The sequence below is a fragment of the Triticum aestivum genome, chromosome 1A (assembly GCF_018294505.1).
Source record: "Triticum aestivum cultivar Chinese Spring chromosome 1A, IWGSC CS RefSeq v2.1, whole genome shotgun sequence".
NCBI lineage: Eukaryota > Viridiplantae > Streptophyta > Magnoliopsida > Poales > Poaceae > Triticum > Triticum aestivum.
In genome coordinates, this window is record NC_057794.1 from 102,755,927 (window position 1) to 102,765,224 (window position 9,298).

The 9,298-nt window shown below is 43.1% G+C and overlaps 1 pseudogene; it reads right to left on the bottom strand.

The window, feature by feature from the left end:
* Window positions 1-5,242: 5,242 nt before the first annotated feature.
* LOC123156347 (uncharacterized) lies at window positions 5,243-8,953 on the bottom strand (annotated as a pseudogene).
* Between the last annotated feature and the right edge of the window lie 345 nt (window positions 8,954-9,298).

A 9,298-nucleotide genomic window follows, 5' to 3' on the forward strand; every position in this document is an offset into this window, starting at 1 on the left:
ACAAAGGCGCCAGGATTTGTCCTTCTTTGGTACCATCACCAGGTTTGCTAGCCAGTCCGGGTGTTTTATTTCTCTGATGAATCCGGCCTCCAATAACTTGGCTAGTTCCTCTCCCATGGCCTGTCTCTTAGGTTCGGAGAAACGCCGAAGAGCTTGCTTGACCGGCTTGAATCCCTTTAGGATATTGAGGCTATGCTCGGCCAGCCTGCGTGGGATTCCTGGCATGTCTGAGGGATGCCAGGCGAATATGTCCCAGTTCTCGCGCAGGAACTCTCGTAGTGCGGCGTCCACAGCGGGGTTTAACTGTGCCCCGATGGAGGCTGTTTTTGTAGGGTCCGTTGGGTGGACTTGGAATTTGACTATTTCATCCGCTGGTTTAAAAGAGGTGGACTTGGATCTCTTGTCGAGTATCACGTCGTCCCTGTCCACTGTGGAGCGTAGCGTGGTTAATTCCTCGGCCGAGAGGGCTTCGGATAATGCCTCGAGGGCCAGTGCGGCTGTTTTGTTTTCGGCGCGGAGTGCTATGTCCGGATCGCTGGCGAGAGTGATGATTCCGTTGGGCCCGGGCATTTTGAGCTTCATGTACCCGTAATGGGGTACGGCTTGGAAGATTGTGAACGCCTCCCGTCCTAAAAGAGCGTGATAACCACTGCTGAACGGGGCCACTTGGAATGTAATTTCTTCGGACCTGTAATTATCCGGCGTGCCGAATACCACATCTAGTGTGATTTTCCCAGCACAGCGTGCTTCCCGACTGGGGATGATTCCTCTAAAGGTTGTGCTACTTTGCTCAATGCGGTTCCAGTCTATTTCCATCTTTTGAAGAGTTTCCTCATAGATGAGGTTTAATCCGCTGCCGCCGTCCATGAGTACTTTGGTGAGTCGAAAGCCGTCCATGATTGGACTGAGGACCAGTGCGGCTGGTGCTCGGGCTGTTCGGAATTTAGGTTCGTCACTGGCATTGAAGGTAATAGCCGTGTCACTCCATGGATTTATTGCTGCTACGTGGCAGATTTCGGCCATGCTGCGGAGTGTTCGCTTGCGCCTATTATTTGACGCGAAGGTCTCAAAGACTGTTAACACCGTATTGTTATCCACGGGATGGTGCTCTGTGGTATTTGGGAGAAGAAGATCCTCACCACTTTTGGCCATCTGCCGGAGTATCCAACATGCTCTAAGGCTGTGCGTTGGTATTGTATCCGCTGTACTATGAATTTTGCAGGGTCCGTTGAGCCATCCCTCTAGTACGGTTCCATGCCCTGTAGAGGGTTTTTGCTTTTTGGTAGTTGACCCGGGTGTATTGTGATAATGCACCCTTTTATTTCGGACTGGGTTTGTATTCAGGGTCGGATTATCCCAAAAGTTTGTTTCGGTTTTCCAGGCACTTTCCATCGCACAGTACTTTCGTTCTATGGACGCCAAGTTAGCGAAGCGTGTTATCTCACAACGATTTATGGCGTTAAGGATTCCCTTGTCCGTGCAATTATTGCAGAAAAATAGGATTGCGTCTTCCTCGCGACAGTCCTTAACCTTGTTTGTCGCAAGGAGGACTCTGGCCCAATAGTGATGTACTATTTCCTGGGGCTCTTGCCTGATGTGGGAAAGATCACCTATGTTTGGGTGGGTGGGTGGAATTGAATCCAAACCCTTACCCAATCTGGGATCCAGGGGTCGAGGAGTTTCCAATTTTGGAAGTTTCGGTTCCGGGGTGTTATCCGATAATCCTGGCCCGCTGCCTGACTCTAAGTTCAGGGATTGGATGTTGTCCTCCCGTGAACAGTCGTCCGGCTCGGAGAGCTCGGGAATCCGGACATAGTTGGTCCTCAAGATAGAGGAAAGGTCGCTGCATTGTTCCTCCACCACTACAATATGATGGGTGACCGGTGGAGAGTTAATCTCCCTTTGATCGGGTTTAAGCCCAATCCGATCATAGTCCATAGCGACTTCCAAGGAGGCGATGCGATCCAAGAGCTCGTTTAAGGAGGCAAGCTCCATTGGATTCATCTGTTCAGCGAGTGCCGATTTGACGTGAAGGCTGTTTTCAATGACTCGAGAAGTCATCGTCGGCGCGGCGGCCGAACAAGCGGTCATGATGAAACCGCCTAGCCGGAGAGTTTGGCCGACAGCCAAAGCTCCCCCAACAGTAGTACCATCTTTAAAGACGAGACGAGACATCCTTCCTTTTGGTGACGGCACCGAGGAACTCTCAATGAAAGCACCAATGTCGGTGTCAAAACTGGCGGATCTCGGGTAGGGGGTCCCGAACTGTGCGTCTAAGGCGGATGGTAACAGGAGGCAGGGGACACGATGTTTTACCCAGGTTCGGGCCCTCTTGATGGAGGTAAAATCCTATGTCCTGCTTGATTAAAATTGATGATATGGGCAGTACAAGAGTAGATCTACCATGAGATTAGAGAGGCTAAACCCTAGAAGCTAGCCTATGGTATGATTGTATGTTGTCCTACGGACTAAAGCCCTCCGGTTTATATAGACACCGGAGGGGGCTAGGGTTACACAAGGTCGGTTACAAAGGAGGAGATGTACATATCCATATTGCCTAGCTTGCCTTCCACTCCAAGTAGAGTCCCATCCGGACACGAGACGAAGTCTTCAATCTTGTATGTTCATAGTCCAACAGTCCGGCCAAAGGATATAGTCCAGCTGCCCGGAGACCCCTAATCCAGGACTCCCTCAGACTGACTTGCGATAGATACCATGTAGAAGACTTAGAATAGGTCGTGAAACACAATTACATTGATCGGTGCACTGGGCACGTATATATGATGTACAGGATGGGGCCACAACCAAAACTATACAGGAGAACTAGGAGGTGGGCCCAAGACACAATATACATGCACACAATATATTGAACATGGATCTCCATCCTCATCCTCTCCTTTAGGTTTTTGAGCTTTGTGTCATTGGCCTGGAGCTCCATCCTTTGGGCCTGGACCTCCTTTGCGAGGAGCTTCGCCTCAAACTCTGCAACTTCTTGAGTTGCCTTGAGGAGATGAAGGAGGAGGGAGGGGAAGAACTAAAGGAAGTGGAGGAGCAGTCTGTCCCTTCTCGGCGTTTATAAGCCGAAGGACCTGGTAGATCAACTCCTCGATCGTGAGGATCATCGGTCATACCAGTGCACCTATGGTTCCCAAGATGAACTCAAGTGACGCCCTGTCTCATCTGTCTTGGGAATAAATGGAAAGCGGCATCATGACTTCTCTCGTCGGCGCAAGAACTGAAGGGGGCCAAGAGTGAACTGGCCACATGCACGGACCAACGCGTCGTCAAAAACTGAAGCGGTAGATTTGATTCCTGTCGCTAATGTGAAAAGAGCGCCATGCATTGCAAAGTACCCCAATATGCCATCAAATCCTGTTGCAGTTATGCATAGGAGGATTCAAGCCTAACCGTCTACTGGCATTTGAACATGTGGCTCGAGGGATTTTTTCCACTCACTGCAGTTCACATTATCTTATGCAACTGACTTGACCAGATGAGGGGGCTCACGACCCTGACCTTGTGTGAGGTACACATCCGGCCCAGGCCTGGAACCTTCTGTCAGTACCATGACCGTTGGGTTCACGAAACAAATTATGCACAGGCCACAGTCACCTGCCCTCCGAGGTAGTCCAGATGAAGAAACACTTCGACAATAAGCCTTCAACCACAATTCTGTGGTAGCATGCAGATCTTTGTCAAGATCATCAACAAGCAAAACTAAGAAGGAGCCCAGGCTCCATGGTGCCATGCAGATCTTTGTCTAGATCTGCTACACTCTTTTCCAAGCCAGCAACTAAGTACTGGAAGGAACAACTGCAGGACACCCGACTTCTAGGAACAAGCACACCCGACAATGACCATTCCACCTAGCCCACGTCTATTAAGTGAAGACAGACATCCACCGCAACCCCCCGGTGGCGTGTTAGTCCTACGTAAGCAGACCTTTTATGATGTGTGGTGGGTGTGCAAGCGTGCCAATGGAATGACAGCGATACAAGGGATGGATCACCCTGATAATATTTCCACATGGTCTGCACCTATGAGGACGAGTGTCACACCTGCGCCAGGTAAACACCCTGGGCGGTGGAGACAAGATGTGCGTTCATTCTTAGAGACCAGAATACAGCAACACTTCATCAAGCATTTAATGAACTTACCTACCTCTCTGTGGTAGGTTCCCTCCTCCGTAACAACTGTGGTGTCCCTTGCAATATAAAAGGAGAACCGAGCTATGGGAGGCAGGGGATAAACACCAGACCAGATCTACTTCAGGATAAGGTTGGAAACTTGGCGGAACTTACATAGGAGAAACACTACACTTTCCGTTCCCAAAAGGACTTGAAGATCTCTATCCACCAAATCAACTACATAAAAGCAGTAGTAGTGTGTTATGCAGCCATGTGGCCCGAACCTGGGTGTCCTCTCTACACTTCTCCCCTTGAGATTGATCCACGCTTTGCACCCCGTCTACAAATCGGCAAGGGATGTCTCCAGCCCTTAGTTTCTCATGTGTGTTCTCCCTACGCGTGATGGCATCCTTGTTTATGTTCAACTGGCGTTCACCGTGGTACTAGAGTTTTCACCAAGGGCTCTATGTACACCATCACGGGTGACTCCAAGATGATGACTTTCTCCTGGTTGTCTATGTCTCGCCATCTGGTGGTGTTCGCTACTCACCGACCTATTGTGGGAACCTACTGTTTTTTTTGTATTTTACCTTCTGACTTCTATAAAGTTAAGGCGCACAATTTGCATGCTCTCAAAAAAGAAGTTTGTTAGGCATTTATACTTTCACTTTAATCCTCTTTAAGTCTCTTTTTATCTAAGTTCTATAAAGAAGGGTTATTTTTTGCCTATAAGAGGGTAGGTTGTACAAGCTCTGCATATTGCACAATATATAACTGGGAAAGAGAATCTCGAAACTTCTACAGTAGGTTGCCTAATTCATCCACCACGGCCATCAAATATCCAACCACTTGTTAGATTCTCACCTCGTATCCACCATTGTGCTCTTTCTCGAGATATAGTCTTGTCTATTACTCAACCCTAGGGGCTCAAGCTTGGACAATCTCGTGTCTAGTAATACCTAGTTACCTGTGGTGATGTCCTATTAGTAAAATAAAATCATGTGCGGCAACATAAAAGGTACCCACAAAATTGTCCTTATCAATTGAAGGCATTAATTTGAACAATCATTTCTTATTTTATTAGAAATTCAAGTACATATATGGGGCATCCAGATTTAATCAACACATCCAGATCCCCCGTAAAAGAACCTGCCTGAATCAATGTAAGATATAGGATAGCATCTTTTGGGGTCCACACGAAATGGAAGATTTGTGTTCACAAGATGATCATTGCCATTGGCATCAATTAGTTTGATATTGTTGAAGGACGCAGCATTGCCACTGGCTGGAGCGTAGCCACTTCCCATCGGAGGACTCGGTTGTGGCTTTTGGAGAGACACATAGCCGCCAAAACTAATCTCAACTTTCCTATTAATAAGTCCTCGAATCAAGGATTTTGGAAAATAGCCAACTGGTTTGATACCACCGTTTAATCCATAATGGATGTGCTAGTCACCAGAAGATTTATCCTGGAAACATAAATAACAACTATTTAAAACATTCTTGAGAGCATTCAGTTTGATAAACTTATCAAAATCTCACTTATAAGAGAATTTATGAAGCCATTACATATTTGGATAGTCATATCACAAAACTACATATGCTTTAATCAATCAATATTCATTTCAGTTGATGGAGTCTGACAGACTGGGCCTAGTTGTAAGCAACATAATTATTATTAGAAGTTATGGTGACTAATAGACATAAAGTTGCTGTCACAAGTGCTAATTAAGTAGTGCATTGCCAGTCGTAGTGGATTTGTAACTTTATGGAGCGACAACCTAAAATTTGTGTGAGTCGCAGTCAGGAATAGATTTTTACAACATAACATGCATGCCATTCTCCAAAAATATGTTGCATCCCACCCTACCAACCATGAGCCAATATACAATGATAAGAATTTCTTGTATGTCATTATAGGTCGGTCGAACAAGTACAATTAGCAAAAGCTTTATGCGAGACTTTGAACATTGCTGAGTTCACAGGGTTGGTGCAGGACTCAACAATGTTCATAATAGTTTGATTCCGGCTAGTTCTAGTTTCCAACTCATTTGAACACCTTAATATAAATATAAAAACACCAAGGTAAATGCACTGCTCCCCTTCCCCATCCCAAAAATAAATGCAAGAGGACAAATAATCTAGCTAGAATTTGGGCAACATGTTTACCTTGAAAACTCTTATTGTAATGTATGATTTTTGGCCGCGGATATCTGAAACTGGATTAATGATACTTCCCGGAGCTATACTCGATGATGTCTTTCGAAAGCCAGGACAAATCATGTCACTGCAACCCTTCGCGAGTGATCCACCACTCTGTCATAGCAATATAGAAAACATGTTACAATCTTTTGAGTCTTGCATACTTTTTTGGTATACATTACGCCCTCCATTTCATAATTCTTATTGGTTTAGTTCACCAAGATAAGTATTGTGGAACGGAGGGTGTAACATTTATGATTTTTCATAAAACTATGCATTAATCATTTTAAAAATCCACAATCATGTTTCTAGGGGGGAAGTAGTACCTAGTCTTGGCTACTATGTTTCCAATGAGACATATCCCTAATTGTCCTTAAGGTTAAGTGTGCCTTTAAGCCGTTCACTTTGTCCTTTCTATACTCCCTTGGTTAGACACTTTGTTTGGTTTCAACCTTTTAGTGGTACTGACCAAAGGTGAAGACCTCGCTTTTTAAATATGTAGTAGGAGCTTTTCCTAATATTTCAGGGCCAAAAGAAGGCATTGTACCTAAAGTTTTTGGATGTGATAAAGATCACTTCAGTATGTGAATTCATTCTACAGTGAAAGAGGCATACATATTGTTGACAGAATAGCTAATCCTACTTATGGATCCCACATAGTCCTACATGGTATGCATGGTGAAATTTTGAACTCAAGTAGTCAACAAAAGTCTAAGAAACTAGTCATGGCCAACAAATCAAAAGTAGGAAATAATAGCTAGAAGAAAAATTCTCAATGTGAAGAGCCAGTAGAGTGGAACCTTTAAGTGGATGGATATGTGGACTAGTCCAGCATGGAACATACTCCACGCCTCTTCCCTATTTTACCACAGACTAGTAGACAAAAATTTACAATTGTATCCCTTCTACCTATCGACCACCACAATAGGTAGCCTTGGCCATTTGTCAACCACCCATAAACTTTGTAAGCCCTCCGTGAAGCATGTAACCATCCACATGCACTTCACTAGAGCTTAGGGTTAGATGTAGTCCATAGAGCCCTTTACAGCTCGAAGTGTCGAGACAGACCCGAGGGACCTTGAAAGACTCGGACATTTCGAGTGTATGGAGCTTGGAGGTAGACTTGTCTTTGAACCGAGTCACCAATCAAGCATTTCTCTCATCTAAGGGAGGATCAAGGAGGCCTTATATTTTATCCCATTAGCTATTCTAGACACTTCCATTTATCGCATTCGCAGCACGAGATTAAGTTGGGATCCAAGGATGCACCAAACCTATTCAAAAGGCATCAATGTGTGAACCTTTTATTGGTGTAGGATGGCCTCCTACTACACACCTTGCTAACTTTACATCACAAAAACTAATGACAAGATAGCCCATTCTTCTGCTATTTCCATGCCAATGACACATATAGTTCGTGAATGTATAGTAGTGCAATGAACACTTTGAGGCAATCACTCCTAAATGTATATCTTCAGTACAAATTATTACTAATATACACTAAAGAGTTCACTGAATGAAACTTACAGTCCAATATGTGTAGAAATGGGTATGTGAATCTTTGTAGAACCTCGGAAAAATCTACATAAAATTCACTAGTGTTCACATTGATGCGCAAAATATGGTAGTCTTATGTAGTGATGTATTTACAATGCACAAACTTCTTTAAATTATGCCATGTATATTTGAATTCGCATAGTATAATTATTTTTTCAATGCGCTTCTTATAAGTGCTCTTATTCCTGATGATTTTTCACAATATTTTATATTATTTAGAAAAATTTTCACATTAGATTTGTTTGTGTCCTTTATTTTGGCGAGAAAGTTTACATACACATATAACATCATTGCTTGAGAAACAAAATAGTCCTAACTAAAATGTTCTACAATAAATTATTGATTGGGTTCTGTGGAGTACAAAGAGCATATTACAATAGTTCCTTTTATTTCCTTAGTTGTTTAATGATTAATAAACTAAATCAGTCCAATCAACTTGTGTCTCTCCAGCCTAGATGTAACTTACACTCCATCCAACTTGAAATCCACTAGCTGAAGATGGTTTTCCATCTCCTTTGTTCACAATCCAAATTCCAGATGCACTTAATTGGCAGGGTTGTAAATTAAATCCATATACATCAATTGTAGCCTCAATGCCATAATAGTTCTCAGCACCACCTCGAGGAGTCCACACATGACTCGTGATCTATCAAACATAGTCTAAGGGTCAGGGATGCATATTAAGTTATGCTTGGAAATTAATAATTGAAGTAAATAAATACAATAGACACATGGAACTCACATAAGAGATTACTGAATTTTGATCCGAGGCAAGATTTTCACTAGTATGGAAAATCACTGGATGAAGAACAGAGGGCCATGGCATTGATGAGTTTCCTTGCTTCAAATTATAAAAAGGAAGAAAAGTCAACTTATGAAGAATGTAAATCATGATTATTTCAATATTGAATATGTCTCGACCTAAATAATGGGAGTAAAGTGTAACACATACCTCTATAGGGGAAGATTTTCCTGTAATTACATCAGCGAGAAGTAGCACATACAACACAATATGTTGAAGACAATTCTCAATTTAGATGTCAAGAGGAAAACAATTTTTTGTGCTTGTTTGCTTTCCTCTAAGGCCCTTCTGCCCTTCTTTAAATAGTGTAAAGCATCCCAATGTGTATGTAGGAGTAGGTGAGGAGGGTGCAAATATCATGAGAAAAATAAATGTGCCACATTTAAAAGCTAATCTTATACGATGAATGTAGCGAATAAATGAGTTCATTCAATGGAAAATATTGAAGGCAAATATTCGCTTTAGTAGACAAATAAATGAGGATCATTTGAAAGCAAATATAGTACAAAGTATACACAACATATACATGGAATCAGTTTAGTAAAAGGGGTAATCTATATATAAATGACAAAATAATGAGAAGCATTTAAAAGTCAACAATAAATATAGT